We start from the raw sequence: 18,232 nt of genomic DNA on the forward strand, positions 1-18,232 counted from the left end.
ACATATCTCTAGGGAGCATGCATGACTTAGTGGAAACAACCTTCTTGTATCAGTCTTTTCACCATTTCAAAAGTAATAGGGAAACAAGTGTAGGTGCAGGATGTTTGCCTGCTCCCATTTCAAAAATGCCCATCAATATTGCAGAATGTGTCATGTAAATGCCTCAAGCCTTCTTTGCATTGTTTTAAATCACCTGAGCAAAAGGAAACAAAAGAGAAAGCAAAAGGAAGATGCAAAAATGCTGTGAGGCCTATTAGTATAGTCTCTGCAGATAATGAAAAATAAATATTTTTCCCCTTTTCCTTCTTTCAGTGACTAATTTATGGTACTGTAATAGAATGCTAGGAATGTGCATCCTCACTTCTTCTCCATCTCCTAAAGTCACTTGAAAAAGCACTCACCTCTCCATTCTGGTTCTGGCAGGAAAGATTATAGTAGTAGTACAGAAAACACAATCTGTAAAAGAATTTGGTTTGTGCTCAATTAAAAGCTTGTAGTCGTTCTGTATCACCACAAGTGTGTCAGGGGTAATATGAAACACCAGCCTGAATGCTCCCAGGAGCCCAGGCAACCAGAAGAAAGGAAAAGAGATGCAATTCATGGACTTCAGAAGCATTTTTACAGTAGTGGTCATGAGGACAAACCGCCCCCAGACCACCTCTAAGCTGGATCACCTCTGTCTTCTTTCCAGGCTCAGAGCACTATGGAAAGCTCTCCTCCTGCTTGTCATAGGAGGAGAGATCCTTCCAAAACTATGGCACAAGCACAAGTATTCAAGGAAGCTACCACTATGTAATCAAATCCCTGGCAAGAGCGTTGCAAGCCATACAGTGAGTAACATAATAATCGTATTGGCTTTCTCTGCCATCTTTCAACCATGTTCTATCCATTGGGTTAGTGTTACTGGACAGATTTTCTTCCACAGGCACACCATGAGAGTGGGAATGGAAACAGTGAGGAAAGGAAACCCTACTGAGTAGCTTGCTTTCTGCATGACCTTCCTAGAGTCTCAACCTACTTACAAAAACATTACAGTTTTCGCTGCAGTTTGAAATGTTTATCCAGGATTTAGAAATACAGAAATAGGGCTATCTCTTATGGGGATAAAATAATTCTTTTCTTACTTTTGCTTGTAGATTCTTATAACAAACCAGTTTCTCTCATCAGACTCATTACAGATATAGTTTTGTGAACAAATTAATATGGGACATTGCACACAGGCCACTCAGCCCTAAGAAAATTGTGTGCATTCCTGTATTTCATGCCTTCATACTAGGCCCCTCTTCCCACAGTAGCTCCAACAAACTGGTTGCCCAGACCAGACTCATAAGGCAAGCTTTGGACCAGAACGATTCTTCTGACTCACACTCATTTTAGCCAACATTTCACATAGTCTGTAACCTTCAATTTCCTCTGGTATTAGCTGAAAGTGCCTCTGCTGGTCTGCCCTCCTAACTGAAGAATTCACGCGGTCGGTTCTTCTGCACCTTTGCTTTGTTCCTCCTCCGGTAATGACAAGTTGGAAAAACCCACCAGAAATGGACAGCCAGGAACAGAGGAATGTAGGAATTACTGAAGTGGATCAGACCCACAGTCTGTCTGGTTCTGTATCCTGTCTCCACCACGGGCTAATACCAAATGCTCCAGGAGAAGGTGTAAGAGCCCTGCAATAGTCAGCTTTGGAAGAACTTCCCTCCTCAAACAAGTTCTCATCCTGATCTTCAGTAATTAGAGGCTGGACTCTGCCCTGAAATTACATGGCTTAATATCCTTCCCGAGCACATATCTGTACAAGCACTGTAGGTCTGCCTATTTTTAATATTCAGATGAACACAAAGTCTCCTGAATTTCTGTGCTGTAGAGAACAATGTTTCCAAACAACTAACAAGCTGCCAGGATACAATGCAAAAAGCACTTCCCATTGAACAACATAAACAGTTTATTCACGTACAGGTTGCTTAGTAAGTTTAAAACTCTGTAAGGTAACAATTTCTATTTACATGTACAAACACAGAGACAAGTATAATTCAGGAAATCAGAAATGGGTTTTACCTTAATATCTGCTGAGATCTGAAAGAATCTCTGCTTCACTCCCTCCTTTTTTCTCTCTCCTTCTCTTGCATGGCTGGACTGACAGGTTGGCAGAGCTGAGAACGACAGGTTGGGTTTGTTTTTTTAGGCACAACTCCTCCCCCTCTCAAAGAGAGAAAAAAATGCAAGACAGCTTGGGAAAAGTTCACAGAAAATCCCATCCTTTCAGCACATTAGATCTGTTGAGAAATATACTACATTTGGGAGTCCAGCAGTTTTCCTATTTTTTTTTTTCTCTAAAAGGCTCGAAGTCTACTCTGCACTAACTCTGAAGCAAGCAGAGGATTTACACCAGGAATGAATTTGACCCCAGACCTTTCTCATGTCTCTGATAACTGATCCAACAGATAATTACAGCCCCTTTCAGACAGCCTTGATAACAATTTCTGTAAAAGTGGAAAGGACTTTTACAAACGGCACAAATGCCTTTAGGCCTCAGACTTTTTCTTTGCATCTTGTTGTCACCGTGTATAATAAAAGCCACCAGCAGATGTCTGATGTCCTCATTTTTCTCCCAGAGTCCTCTGCTGCTGCTAACCTGCCTGCACTTGCAGCAGAAAACAGGTTATTTTGAACTCCTGTCTTACTCCATCCTTTCACTTTGTTGCCGGCCTGTCACTGCCTCCTGAAACATGACAGTGATCTGAATATTGATAGCAAATTGATAGCAATGCTGTCAGCAGCTGTGTGCTTCCACTGGCCTTTACCAGTGTTTTGGCCAGCCTTGATATTGTATGGTCCTGCAAACAACAGTTTTTTTTAAGTTAGCTAAGTAGAGTGTTACACCCAAGATGCGGATAGTGTTCTTTCCTTAACCCTATTAATAGGGCCTTCAGATTAGGGCACTATCAAAGAAGCTCAGCCTGCTACTATTGCTGTATGCCTGTGCCCACGTGGATGTGGATGTGGATGTGGATGTGGATGTGGATGTGGATGTGGATGTGGATGTGGATGTGGATGTGGATGTGAAGACCCATGGGCAGAGACATTTGTTATTAAGTGACAAGGAAAAGGAATCAAGAAGTTTATGGCTGGTGATGAAACATCCTGCATGCTTCTACTTTTCTGTAATCGATCAAAAGGATTGAGAGGCAAGTCTCATCTGTGCTATAATGTTTTTCTTAAGATGGCAGTTTTGGCACAAATCTGTAATTTCCACAGCCTGCTCTCTGCAGAGTAGCTGTCACTTTCTTACCCTGCTGTTTCAAGCAGACATACAGTAGACTAATGACAGTCATCTGCATAAATTTGCATCATAGACTCCTTGAATAGAATCCATATCTCCTCTGGGTCAGATTTGCAGCTGGTTTATAACAATGAAGTCTCGTAGACTTCATTTACCTGCGTCACTATGGTGAGCATTACAGCATTCAGCGTGCTGATAAGCACAGCTCCACAAAGCCATAAGCCTTCCAAAACTTTTGGGAAACAAAAACAGCCAGTTTAATTTAACATTACAGTGAACTAGATTACAGGTGAATTCAGTGAGTGCACACGAAGTCAGTATGACATCATATACAAAAATGTCTGGTTTCATGTTTCACTAGCTAAACTTCTTCACTATTTCCTGTGCCAGGAGAGGTCTATGCTCATCATTCCAGAACCATTTTCTGTTCCTCTTCTCAGTTGCCTGAAGAATGCGTTTTAGTTCTGCATCTTCTCTCAGGCAACTGCTCTCAATCATGTTCAGGTCCCTACTTAAGATTTTCAGGGAGATATCACAAATGCTAAGTCTTTCTTGACAGTAGAACAGGCTAACTGAATCCAGATAGAACTGGTCATAGCCAGCTCTAAAGTTCAGCAATAATGAGTCATAGCTGAATGCACCAGTGCCTGCTGAGTGCCTCTGTGAAGTGGGAAACAGTTCTTAAGGTTAAGCATTGTAATGATCTTCATGTTTTTGCCTTAATTTCTAATAGATAGGATGGAGATAAGAATATTATCAGCATTACTTGCATACCAGGCTCAGCATTACAGTATCAAAGGCAGATTTACTGGCAGAGCTATCAAGTTGTAGCTTGCTTTGGCACTCATACATGACAGCCTTCTCAGTCCTCCCTTCTCAGCATTATGAGGCTAGAGATCCTGATCCTTGGCAACTTGCAGAACGCTTAAGGAAGCTGCAGATCCAAAACAGTTTGTTTTGACTGACCCAACAACTTGGTGCCAGGAGCTCAAACATGCCCATTAAAGCACTACTGCTTTACCTCTGGCATATTGATCCTACATGATCTGGCCAGCCTGTGGGCTTCAGGAAGAAGAGAGAATGTGCCAATCTTCAGCTACAGCTTCCTGCTCAGTCCCTCTCCAACCCTGTGATGCAAGCCTGGAGGGTGATGCATTTGTATGAAACATTTTATAGTCTCACTACCCCTTCTTTACTAGGCTGTGTCTATCCAGGGAGCTAAGGGTCCATACAAGCCAAGAGCCGGCCCATCACTCTTAGCAAACAATATTGCTACAAGACAGTCAATAAATGCACTTCAGTTAAGTACTAAGTGAGATCAGATTTCTTGTTTTTCCTGTTCAACTACCAAGTTGCAAGGCAGTCTAATAAAGAGCTCTCAGAGCTCAGCTTATTACAGCATCATAAAGGCTACAAAATTGCATAAACTTTGGATCATCATACTCAGTTAGTCACACTCCCTTTAAAAAAAAAAAAAAAAAAAAGGAACGTGTCTCATAATGTAAGAATCTAAGGATCTAATCCAAAAATTCTTGATGCCCATTACAAAATTCCCATGGCTTTATATTGACATTGAATCAATACAACTCTACAACTAATATAATATGTATAAGATTACTACTACTATTGATGTTAGAATATTGTTTCCCACTGATTTTCAGTTTGGTTCCTTATGCCAAAGGATCCACAGAGCCTGCTGCTCTGTGATGCTTAGAAAACATCTCCCTCAATGGATACAAATAATCCTTTGTTTTTGCATGTTTCTTCAGCAAGTATGGCTGAGCAGATACGAACTTCACTAGAGCAAAGGAGTAAAGGGGAAAAAAAACATTCCAGCTCCCTGCTTTTGGCCTTGGGGAGAGTGGATCACACAAGCAGCAGTGCAGGGGTCACAGATTCATGTCCATTCCCTCAAACTGCAAGCTGCTTTTTTCAGACTGGGTAACTGAGTTGTTCTAAATTTCCACTCATTTGAAGATGAAATTCTCTTTTTATAACCTGTAAACTGCAGGTGCTTAAAGTTTGATAGGAGGGTGTGAAATTCCCTGCAGAAAAGAATAGCAAATAGAACAAGGTATGCTATCTTCTGTGCCTACAGACTAGTGGTCCTATGAAAATCAGTACAAAAGTTCTAAGTTCAACTTAGAGGGCACAGATGAAGCCCTATAGATGTCACAGAGCCTCTGGTAGCATTACTCTGACAGGACATTCAGGCTATTGAGAACCAGAGAAGTGGTTTAGTCCTTTCTTGTGCTATTGCACAGGGAGAATATTTCAGTCTGGGGACTGAATAATTCACCAAGAAATCAGCTGGCCAGTGTGGAAACAATTTTAAATGAACTGAGCCCTTAGGTATTAAATTAACTGGATCTCTGGGGAAGGATGTGGATTATTGCAGCTGAATGAAGGCCTTATTTATCAGATGGAAAAGGTTAATGTCATTTCCTTTCCTTTCCTCCATGGTTTTCTTACCACATCACCATTTATGGATAGCATGAGGTGCAGACAGTGTAAGAACATGTGCTTGATTGTTTAAATGGCCAGAGCTGTTACTTTAATGGGGGGAGGGGGATAAGAAATCAAGAGTTCTTCTGGTTTCCTGGGAGGAATTACAGGGCTGGGAAACATAAAACACTGAAGAAAGGAAATGGGCTTGTGCAGCACCTGGTCTTTGATTTGACATTCAAGAGTACCTAACTGAATGAGGGAATTTTTGCATTCTCATCTATTGTGTATACATAATAACAACCAGGATCAGACTAATCTAATATCCTTATTTCATACTTTATAAAGAAAGAGTGCATTAAGAAAGGTCATTTTTTTTCCTCCTTAATTAAGTTTAAATACAGTTAAATTAAGTTCTACTAATAAAGAGTCTATGGTTTTTCTAATTTGCCTCTGGAGTCTCAATAGCTGTTGACCTAAAGATAAATATCAGAACAGTTCAGCTATCTATTACATGCTTTACTAATGATATCAACAAGATAATTCTAATACCAGCTATGGAGACAATTTCCATAGCAATAAGACTGAGAGCACTGAAAGCTTAAATTAAGAGAAGAAAACTCTTTCTGTTATAGAAAACTCAAGACACACAAGTTTATTTCCCTGTCTCGAGCACAATATACCCTTGTGCAAACCACTTATGGACAACTCAGATCTCTTAGTGTAGTAACAAAAATGGATCTATAACACAATGTCTGGCGTCAAAGTTCAAGAGCAGGATGAGCACATCTAACCTCTTAGGAATTCAGGGATGCCAGGTTGTTACTACCTGTAGAAGTTCGACTATCCACCGAATGAAATCCAGATTGAGAGCAGAACATCTGTTTATTTGCTGGATGAATCACAGATAAACGTTCTGCCCCAGTTTCCCATATGTGAAATGGAGTCAGTAGCATTACCCTACCTTGCAGAGGTGCCTTAAGGACAAAAAATTAATATTTGTTGGCACTGCAATGGGAATAGCTAATTCCATCTCTGAATGAAATGAGAGGAAAGATCTCCATTGACTTATATGAGATTTAGAGTGAACTCTTATTCATTTTACATTAGCCACTGAACAGCCATTTGAGGATAACAGTGAATAACTATTAATACTTGTGTAGTTAAGATCAGCATCTAAGTTATAATGGAGTAAATTAATGTACATCTCTAAGGCAACAACAGTGTGACTATTGAGTTGGTTTCATGAGGTGAGCAATTGCAGCATATGAAAAGAAGCATATATAGAAGCAGAGTGCATGTCTTATTTTTTTTCCTGCCCACAAAGGGACAGCTTTACTGGACAACCAAGCAGCAAGATACTACAGCAAATAGTCTTTTGCGTAAAGCCAACCTTGGCTTTTTTTTAATAGCTATATAAGTATAATCCCACTCATCAATTAAATGCTACTCTCCTGAGCTGGAACATTATACATGTTCATTGAGATGGAATCCCTGTCAATTCAGTTTGTTAACTCAGTATTCATGTGCATTAGTCTTGGAAAAGAGAATGTGATTGCTTGAATAAATTCAGCCACTACCTTCTGCATCTCCGTATCAGTTGACATGCATCAGTCTGACTGTAATGTGGGTCTAGAAATATGTTGCCATGGAAATCCTAAATATTCAGTTATTGGCAAGGGAATTCAAATGGGATACCTGATAAATAGAAATACCCTAGTTCTTGCCAACTGCATAGCTAACACCTAAGATCTTAAGATGTTACTGAGGATCCAAAGTACTTGAGGAAGCAAAAATCTTGATTCTCACTAATGTATGTACTTCCAGATCCCAGATTCCATAGTGAGTCAGAAGATCTCTCCCAGAGGTTCCTATTGCATAAACACAGTCTGCAGTGGGGCTTATTTTTGAGCTGTCTGGATCCAGCTAGTTCCACAGGCCAGAGGGTAATTGTTAATGATCTCTGACTTCTTAGGCATTGCTACTCAGCAGTAGCCCTTGCACTCCGGATGACCTATGCTTTCCGTTTCTCTACACCACACACACAGGGCCAGCCAGTGTCTGACCCCTTGTTTTATGGTTATTGTTCTGTGTGACTGAACAGTCTTAATAATTCAGCACGGTTCTATAGCACTGCTGTTTCCTAAGCATAGTTGCAAACTTTACAACCCAAAATACGACCTATAAATAGATTTCCCTCTCAGGCAGAATCCAGCAGCTGTTCAACAACATACAACATCCCCCTGCAGCAGTTTAGCACAAGAAGTAATATGTGTCATACCTAATTAAGCTGGAGGCAATTCAGGCTGGAGACCAATTCGTCGCTCTCTGTTGGTAAAGCAGCACAATAGACCATTACTGAGGGCATTAAATAGTACTGTAATATTTAAAATGTCAGTAATTCTTACTCGGTAGGAGAAAATAAGTTCCACAGAGCATAATAAATCAAGCTTTGTGGCAGGAGCTCTGCTTTTAGCATTTTTCTTCTAGAAGCTCTGTGTCACCGCCTCTCTTTTCAGCCCACTTGCAGAACGAGGAGGGTCCCGGAGCCCGGAGCGCACCGCGGACGGGCCGGGGGCGGGTGGGCGCTATCCCTTCAGCACCACGCGCCCGGCGGTCCGCAGCTCTCCTGCGTCTCGGCGGGCAGGGCTGAGCGCAGTTTTGGGTAGGGTGACCGAGGAACTTCCGACAAGGACATCCAGCCAGCTGCCCGTGCTCCTCGACGGCGTGAGCTGCCAGTGGTAAAGCTCACCCTGCCCTAGCCGTTATCTCAAAGCTTCAACCTGCTGTGACTTCCAGAGGTTGGGGTCTGCCATGCGTTGCCCACTCATGCTGAGTAGGATTATCTTGTTCTTCTGTGGCAGAGAGCAAAGTAAAGAAGAAAATGCCTTTCTCTCGTTTTAGATTTCGCATGATTTTGTGCTGGAAAACAAATTAACCTAAGAGGATTTTCTGAATTTGAGCTAGGAACAAAAGACAAGGTGAAAGTGTCTGAATTTTGGAAGTAGGCCAGACTAGCAAATTATTTTCCTGAATGTTGTTTTACAAAGACCTTTCAGCACTAAAAGAATACAGAGAAAAGCTGTGTTTTTTTTCTTTTGAAAGAAAAATTATCTGAAAACTATTTTGATTAACATATTCATTATGCTTTTTTCTAAAAAATATATATTTCCATCTATAGAATTATGCCAAAAGAAAACTAAGCAGCCATACAATCTCTGGACTTGATCTATTAATTTAGATAAAATGATTATTTGGATTAATGAAAGTTAAAACTCGATTTGTCAGTGATAAATGTCTGCCTTTCTCAAGATCATCCATAATTTCATTTTTGGGTGACTCTGTTGCAGACTTCACTACTGCAAAATAATCTGTGTACCAAATAAATAAACTTATTGCATTTCAATTTATTGCTTAAAGTTGGATTTGGAGGGGGGAAACACAGCTGTCTTCAAACTGAACAAATATCAGGGAATCAAGTTGCCTCTTATGACTTCAAAAATATTGGGTATACTTATTTTCAGGTGAGATATTTTCCATCAAAGATGGAGAATTTTACATTACTGCTCAAAAGCGGGGTCTCCATAGTATCCCAGTCTTATGTACTATGTATTTAAAACATATTTATAGCTGACCAGAAGGTACATTGAACAGAAATGCTTCTGTTTCTATTGAGAGAGGAAATTTCTAAACACTGTTGGAAAAATTTACTTAAAGGACTGGATTTCTCTTCCTCCAATAGAGTTTGTCATTTATAATTGGCAACATCCATGCCTTTGTGCTGAAGAAAGTAGAGAATTGTGTAGAACATAATAATAATAAAAAATCTGCATCAAGAGAGGCTGTGAAATGTAAGTAGGAGAATAATTTTGTCAGTGTCATCATGTTGATCCCTATTGCTATGACAGCCTATATCAACAGTCAAACCACTCATGTCATGTACACATGGAAGTTAAACATTTTGTATAAAACTATCCAGTGAGCCACTCTTTCACATTCTGTAAAATGGAGAGGATGATGAATGTGTATAAAATAATCTTATCTGCACTTTGCTTTTTTGTATGTTACTTGTGCTTTAAAATATGAGAATAACATCATGCTTTGTTCGCTTAGTGGTGGAAATTGATTTGGGCTGTCAAATGAAGTATCATAAAACTCCAAGTTGTGTTTAATGAGTGCTCCTTATGTCTGAACCAGAAATACTATCTTCTTGACCTCATGCTATTAAGCACAGTCTGCGTGCTTGGTTGTGAAAGTAAATAGATACTCTTCAGACTGCAGAATCTGCTTGTTCTTTCCCATTATCTGTGTAGTTTTCCTGCTTTCCACTGGCCTGCAGTCTTCTTCTGTACATCATGTTTTGATTCAAATGAGGAGTACTACTGTATGACTTCTGAAAAGCTCTAAGATACTGTGCAGCTCTGGCAGCACAGCACGAGCTGAATTGCCAGCAGAGGGGGAGAGTTAGAGAGACATTGTGATTTGATCCAACATCCACTGAAGTCAGTGGAAGTATTCTCACCTACTAGGTCAATAAAAAGAAGGAAAAACCTTGCACTAGAGATGTTTTTTTTTGTAATATTTTCTCTAATTCACATTTTCTAGATCCTATCATACTGTCTATCTATAACATCTGTTTACCTTGCTACTAGTAGTAAAGTGTTAATCACTTTTTCTGTGCAATAAAAAAAAGCTCTGGAAAATGCAAGGCCACACATGGTCTCAGAAATAACAATTAAGATGAAAAAAATCCTCATTGACCAGAATGAAAAGGCACTGAGCAGCTTTGGGCAGAGAATGCCATATGCCAGCCCCTCATGCCCCTAATAAATCTGCATTTGATCGTGCACTGTAAGTCTTTAAGCATATTGTAGAAATGGGGCAAATCCTCTTTTGGAATTTACTGACTTAAAAAAATGAAAAGTAATATAATTCCATTTATTTTAACATCATTAGTTTCTCAAAAAGAAACCCTGATCGTATCATGGAATAACATTATTATTGCTGTGATTCCAGTTCATTTTAAGACTTGATACTGTACTTTGTTGCTAGCCAATTGATTCTTTTGCTGTGGTGTTATACAGGAAGTGAGAAGCATGTTAAGAGCTGGAATGAAGCAAAAAAAAAAAAAAGAGTTATGTCTTTGGCCTTTTTTTCCAAAGAAACTGTAAGCCATTTATTGTCAGAATAATGCTACTGAGCCTAGATGGGGCAGTTGTACTGGAGAAGGCTGCTTTTCTGCTTTCTGTTGATATGTCTCTGAAACAAGATAAGGTTTCCTATCCTATCATTTAATATCACCAGAATGTTTTTAGAACTGGCTGTTAGCATTACACTAGAAAGAAAAACAAACAAACAGCAAAGCAGTGAATAACAACAGCAGAAACCCTGTTGGGCTGGGATTCCTGGTGCTGGTTCTGTCACAACAGCAGGCACAATGAGCTTGTCCACTTTTAATACAGGCAATATAGAATTTAGCCCGTTCTCATTTCACACCTTTTCCTCTTGAACAGCCTTCAACTAAGTTTTCAACCCCCCTCCCCCCCTTTTTTTTTAATAACCTCTTCATTTCTGGATCAGCTCTATTGGCCTAAACAGTTTATCAGGATAAAGCAATGAAGAACTTCCCCAGTTCCTTTTTGGTGTGTATTCACTCTCACCAACAGGCATAGTGTCCGTACAGACCTATGAGAATTACAGATCTCAGTGGTCCATTGGCTTCTTGGCTGCCTGTCAAGCCCTTCATCTTCAAAGCACTCCATCCCCTTTTGATGCCAGCATCTTTATTTGCATTTTGTAGCACTCAGAATAAGCTAGGCAAATAGCTTTAAAGTCCAACACACGCTTTGTAGAATTGCCAGATTAAAAAAAAAATATATTGAGGAAATAGAGAAATCCATGGGCCCTTAACAAAGACTCAACTGCTGATGAAGAAGAAGGCGGCATATTTTGTCCTCTGCTGACCTAGGTCACCTTTGAACAAACACAGTGTTCTTTATCAACTTGCCAATTCTGCCATTCTTTTAAAGAACAGGTTTGTGTTTTGTTGTGTATTCTTTGCTTGTTTATCTCTTGATCTTTGAGTAAATTGTGATATCTGAATTCAGGCACTGTAGAAATAGGTTGAGAGCTTCACACCTGACTTCCCACTCATTTTGTAACTAAGGTGTCAGTCTCTAGAAATGAATGCAAATAATTTACTTTATTTTATGATTCAGTTTTTCATAGTCACTTGTGCCTGTATTCTAACATCCTTCCAATACATACTAATTTATTTCACTAATACTTGCATTCATTTCATTATACTTCAGTGGGAGTAAATCAATCATAGCTAGATTCTGTCATTCTGTCTGTGATTATCACCCCTGCATATCCCTTGTGTTTACTGCCAGTGATCTTTAGGGTTATACAAACAGCTGGATCTGCTTGAAACAGGGAATAACAGTCTTATTCCTAGTCTAACAGGCTTACAAGAATCAGAGATGTGTGAACTATTCCCAAACAGCGACTTATACTTTCTTTTGAGGAAGTACAGTGTGTCTTCGTATTGCCTACTGATCACACACTTTCATATTTCACAATGTGCCCACAAACCTTTTCTCACGCATTCCTAACTATTTACAGTCAAATTCTTTCATTACTATACCATGTTGTAACTGTTAGTTTAATATAAAGTAAAATGTGAACAGTGTATTTGCAGTGTCTGTAGAAATCTCCTCTACAGTGGCAGTCAGTAGTTTGGGAAATGCTCATCTTCACAAGACAGCACACACACACAAGAACAAAGAGGAAATTCCACCTGGATCTTAAAGAACGTGTTGGGGCTGAGATATTGCCTGCTTAGATGGAGCTCACACCTGACCTGCAGGATTTATTCATGGACTAAAATGATATTCTGAGCAGTTGGAGACAAGAAAAAATTGGTTCTTCTTTTGATTAAATTTGTAAAATATACTTGTATTAAAATATTGTTTCTAAAAATATATTTATCTAATAAGTATATATATACACATATATCTAATACAACACAAGTAACAGTACTTTTTTAATGTCTTTAACTTCTTGTTTAAATTGCAACTCTTCTGATCTTCACCCTAATTTCCCTTGATGCACTACTTTAGCTGAAGCTCAGTTATACCATTTTCCATGTAAGTTTATGTCATGGCAAACAAAAAAGAGTCAATCAAGTTAAATGTTCTCTCTCCAAACCAATTTTGAGCCACCACATAGCATACACAGGAATTTAACATTATTTTAAAGCAAGTATTCACACTATTGACTTAGTAAACAGAACAACTGTGAGACAAGCGTCCTAGTTATTTCTGTACAGTGTTGCCGGGCTCCTTCCTCACCAAGAAACTTTATTCTACAATTCACAGATTACTCTAGAGAACAGAAAAAAAATCAAGGAGGATGCAGAATGCAAGCAAAACAAATGGTGCATCTGTTTTTTGTGAGCTTAGTGAAAGGACTCATGTAAATTCAGATCTTGATAGTGCAGCCATGCCTCCCCACTGGGAGAAGCGGCAAACCTTTTCAGATGTGAGCAGCATAGAAAACAAGAGGAAAACAGTAGTGACAAAGGCAATGCTACTAACATGAAGGGAAGAAAATGGAAACGTGCATGTATCTGTGAAAAAGTGACTCTCCAAATGAATTCACTGCATCTAGAGTATATATAGAGATACCTTTTCATTTTATGTCAAAATAGGATGAAATCAGCTGGATCTATCCAGTTATTTACTTTTAAAATAGGCACAAGAAAACAGTGCTTGTTATTGGCAGGTTGTTCTGCCCTAAAAGAAAAGGCAAGCAGAAATATGCAACCATTCTCTCCAATGCATAGGTACGGAAACAATATAAAAGGTACTTTACCTTTGCTCATGCCTCCATGAGGAAGCTATGTCAAGGGTCCTTTGTTTCTTGTGTGCCAGCAGCTATGCAACTGTAAAGAAAAACAGGGGTTGGGTTAATAATAAAGGAAAGTACAAGCCATAGACTCCAAAGACTCAAGTTAAACATTTACCTCAGCTTGTTCCTGTGAGCAAACTCAGAGGGTCTACTTTGATAACTGCTGGCATCTTGAGAAATGGGTGACAGCCAGTCTGCTGCTTGCCCCACTACTTCCCTGTCTGCAGTTCAGACATGCACAGCAGTCAACTATAGTCACCTGTGCACATCTAGGTTAGGATTTCAAGAACAAGAAGCAGGAAATTCTGCCATGTAAGGAAAGCTCTTCACCACTCAAATGGTACATCATAAAATATTTACACACAGGATTGGATTTGGAATTACCCACTGAGATACCACTTGGGAATAAACAGGTTCAAATTAATACATCCTATTTTACTGACAGTTTATTTCTACAGTAAGTCTTTTGTTTCTATATTAACATGAGGCTAAGGTAAAGCATGTAAGCATTAAAGTCTGTACAAGTGCAATCTCCTTTTCTGTCCAAGTCACACAATACTCAGCATTCCACCTCAGATCCTGCTAAGCAGACACAGGGATACTGGGATACAGACATGTTGGTCTGCAGCCTTTGTCCCTCCTCAGAAGCCCCAGTATATATTAAAGAATGGATGGTAACTTTTTGTAACCAAGTTAAATTGTCACGTGCCAAGGTGACATATTGACAGGAGCTTCAAAAGATTCAGCATAGTTTCAGATATCTCTCTCTACCTTTCAAGCTCCTTACTATTTATTTTTTTTCTGGAGCCCTGAGGATCTACAGAAGCACAAATGCAGTCCAGGCTCTAAAAGTCCTTTAAGCATTCCTTGTAATTTTAGAGGAGCTGGCTCAGACAATAGTTTATCAAAGGCTGAGGCCAGTTTGAAGTTCCTTAACAGATTTTGGAGAGCTCCATGAGCACTGAAAAAAAAACAACAACCATGTATTACTTTTTTACGTCTAACATTTTCCTCCGGAATCTCAGAGACATGACACAGGGAACTACACCTCTCCAGTTTAAAGTAAACACATAAACATTTGCTTGCATGGTGACAAAGAAACTTCAAGGGACTCGTGATCACTCTTACACTATCTCATGTTTGGTTACAAGAAGGCAATCTCATTTCTTTTAACGACAGTTCTGTTCTCCAGAATAGTTCTCCAGTAGCTGAGGTACTAAGCTATGACTCAGGAGAGATAATTCCTAGCTCAACTGCTAAGCAGCTATACAACTTAGGGCAAAGTGCCCTTTGTCTGTCTGCTCTATTTAGACTATGTGCTCTTTGAGGTAAAACCAGCCTTTGACTGGATATTTGTACAGCACCTAATACAATGGAAATCCAGTCTCAGTTTGGTAGTTCTGTAATACAAATTAATAACAATAACTAGACTTGACTGCTTGACAAAAGGCAAATAGTTCGGAAAAAGCTGTCTTAAATCTTTCTATCCCACTTCCCCAGACCAAAAAAAATCTACAAATGTTATTTCTTTTGGCAGCTGAAACCTAATCCTACCTTGGTTAGCATAACAGAGAGAACAGGAAGTGCTGTGAAGGAATTTTTCATTCCCTGGGACGTCTTTGATCCCCCTCCCCTCCCTTTTCCTATCAGGTAATTTTCAAATCTTGATGTTTCCAGTTAGTCTACGTATCTTCTTGTTTTGTCTACTTCAGGCAAGTGTTATTTAACTTCCATTTCATGGATGAAAAACTGGTCTGCGTTTAGACTCTGCTGTTGTGTAAGCCGGAACCTGAGAACTTCAGAATCCCAAAAGGGAATACAGCTAAAATTCACAGCCCTTGCTGGTGGAAAACCTATAACTCCTTTGCTTTAACACAGACAAGGTGCACTCATACATTACATAAATGCTAAACAAATCATTTAACCATTTTCTGTCACAGCCACCACTTCTTGTCACTTAGCACTGGTATGTCAGTTCAACTTTCCAACACATGGAGGAAATTTTTTCCCCACTATACGTATTGATTTACGCTCATCTAAAATGTGCAAAGCTCAAAATAAATTAATGTCTGTTTAATATTTGGGGTTCTGGAGGAATGTATTGACCCCTATTCCAGTCCCACATGGAATACAAGACTGCATCTCATGTGGGAAAGCTTTCGACAATGAAACAAGTAATAATTAAAATATGCATGACCCTCAAGGTCTTAATTACCACACACTGCTGAGTGTAGCCTCATGCTTGTAGCAAATACAAGTCTGTAGCACTACAAAGCGGGAGATGACAACACACGCGAGATAAAAATGAAAACAAGATCGTCTTGGAGTAGCTAATATGACATACTCTTTGCCTGCAGATTACTGTTTCTGTCACACAAGCTGGAGCTTCAGTAGCATGTGCAAAGCACACCACTTGGAACTGTGGCAGCTGCATATGTAGTCTTTCTGTCTAGTCTCTTCCTGCTTTGAACCGACCACTGTTTGCCTGGCTTAGTGTTTGTGCAATGCTGTATTTCTTTTTAGCCTTGATTTATTCAGACTGCCCTTCTTTTTCTACTTACTGTCTTCTTTACTTCAGTTTCCACTGATGTGCTCTGCAGGTTACCAGTCAGAAGTCCCTTATAATTCAGTAGGAGTGAAGGCAATAGCCTGCTGTAGTGATTACTCTGGCTGTTCAAACAGTGCCATGACAATCTTAGAGCTTCTCCCGGTCAAAGTGGCAGAGCTGGGGTAAGCTGCAGCAGTAACAGAGCATCTGTCATCCATCCATCAGAATAAAGATGTCATTTGTAATCAAATTCAAGGCAGGCTCAAAAAACATCTATGCCTGAGGAGAGATTTAGCTCTTGACTAACAAAATATCTCAAAGTTCCACAATTCCATGTATTTTACCTTGCAGTAAGAACAGTTAGTCCCATTTTATGCTGAGCAAACAGGGTTGCAAAGCTGACAAATGACTTCCATTAATATAATTCTACATGACTCAAAAAAAATCAAGCAAAGTACAATCCAACAGAGAAGTTCAATTAACTGATTTTTTTTGTACACGCAGACGCAAATAGGGTTTCAGGACACTGCTATTTTTATAGTCCTCAGTGTATCCACAAATCTTTGTACTCAGCTCTACAACAAATATGGTTCCATTATATCTTTTTTTCCCCCCCTAGGCCACATTACATAGAACAGTTACTACTAACTGTTGCGCATGGTTCAGATTTTCTGATAGAATGACTCACTGTAATTCTGCTTAGCAGTAATGAAGAAACATGAATTGTTCTGGCAAATAACGCATGATAATGAACAGTGGTTTTGTCACTGATTCCTTTATTTGTAAAGCTGTCTATAATTGGAAGCCACTGGAAGATACTGACTTGCTTAAATGATTATTACCGTTGACTGCAGTACTGTTAAACCTGAAAGATGCCAACAGAACTGAAGTTAGACTCAAGTCTTTATTGTTTTTTTCTCTCCTTTTTCTTCTTCTTCCAGAGATGACCAGTGTTCTTCTTACTTCTCTCCTCTGAGAAAAGTATCAATATAGCTACAAAAAATGACTGGAAGGCAGAGTAAATATATAGTTTCCCTCCTCTTTGTGACTTGAACTTGTGAAAATCCAGAACCCCTTTTATTATTATTCTACTTTATAATAACCTGCACATGGAGGTAGATTCTAGGCCATTATTGACTTCAGTGGTCCTGAAACCAGGACATTACTCAGAGCTCCATTTACAAAATGTATATTCCACTGTTCTGCAGTCCTGCTTCCAGCTATTTACAGCTCCCCAGTGCCTAAGAGCAAACAGCTGGGGAATGAGTTAGGGACTCAATGGCACTCTTAGGACTCAATGGCACTATGCTTTTCTTTTCCATTATTTTTCGCATTTAAAATTGGAATCTTTTCAGCATTAGCAGAATAGAACAGGCAAACAAAGTGTGCACAGAATGAGACAGTACAAAAGCAGTCGATACCACCAGCCTGATGGAGTTTGTTTGTCACTGCTTGCAAGAGTGGATGCTGTGGAGATGTGTGGCCTAAATAGGAGCTTGTGCCTCGAGGATCAATGTGCATTGACTATGCACCAGCCCTTAAGTGTGTGTAATGGGCTGTGACTGGCTTTGACCCACCTTTTTCTCAGGCCTTTCTGGGGTGGTATTCGCTAATGGGACTTATACAGGTTGGAATTGCTCTTGACTTTGCGAGGGTAACTCTGTCTCATCAACCCATGAACCTGTTAGGTTCATTTGTACTTATCTAGAAGGATGGAAAAAGAAATTAGAGACTACAACTTCCATTGATGTAATAGGAAAAGGATGGACTTATCTTGCTGCAAACAGAGGAAATTAAATGGAGATTCTCCCTCTCTCTCTTTTCATATTGAAGAGATCATTTGCAGCCATCTCAGAAACATTTCCCCCCGCTGTCAAATATAGACCTCTCCTTTCATTTTCCATGCTGTGAGAGAAAGAGGGGAGGTCAGAAAAATGAGGCAGCAGTTTCTTAATATATTTAAGTGAAGTAATAAACCTGGAAAATACAATCAGTTCCTTTACTTTCCAACATGTCCAGGACAAAATGGAGGAGCCTTTTGATGTACAGTA

General features: G+C 39.5%; 2 protein-coding genes across 4 annotated transcripts in view; both read right to left on the reverse strand.

Annotated features, from left to right (window-relative positions):
* The window catches only part of KCNJ2 (potassium voltage-gated channel subfamily J member 2), a 78,045-nt gene extending 75,901 nt beyond the window's left edge, over nt 1-2,144 (reverse strand). The window contains exon 1 of the mRNA XM_021414492.1: nt 2,053-2,144. The gene's annotated coding sequence lies outside the window, so the exon portion shown is untranslated. The remainder of the gene's footprint in view (nt 1-2,052) is intronic.
* Nucleotides 1-13,667, reverse strand: part of KCNJ16 (potassium voltage-gated channel subfamily J member 16) — a 32,748-nt gene extending 19,081 nt beyond the window's left edge. The window contains exons 1-2 of one of the 3 annotated variants that reach the window (XM_021414490.1): nt 2,053-2,137; nt 402-456 (exon numbers count right to left, since the gene is read on the reverse strand). The gene's annotated coding sequence lies outside the window, so the exon portion shown is untranslated. Of the gene's footprint in view, nt 1-401; nt 457-2,052; nt 2,148-13,597 lie in introns of those variants that run through there. The other 2 variants (XM_021414491.1, XM_021414489.1) reach the window with 2 other exon arrangements.

The sequence above is a fragment of the Numida meleagris genome, chromosome 17 (assembly GCF_002078875.1).
Source record: "Numida meleagris isolate 19003 breed g44 Domestic line chromosome 17, NumMel1.0, whole genome shotgun sequence".
NCBI lineage: Eukaryota > Metazoa > Chordata > Aves > Galliformes > Numididae > Numida > Numida meleagris.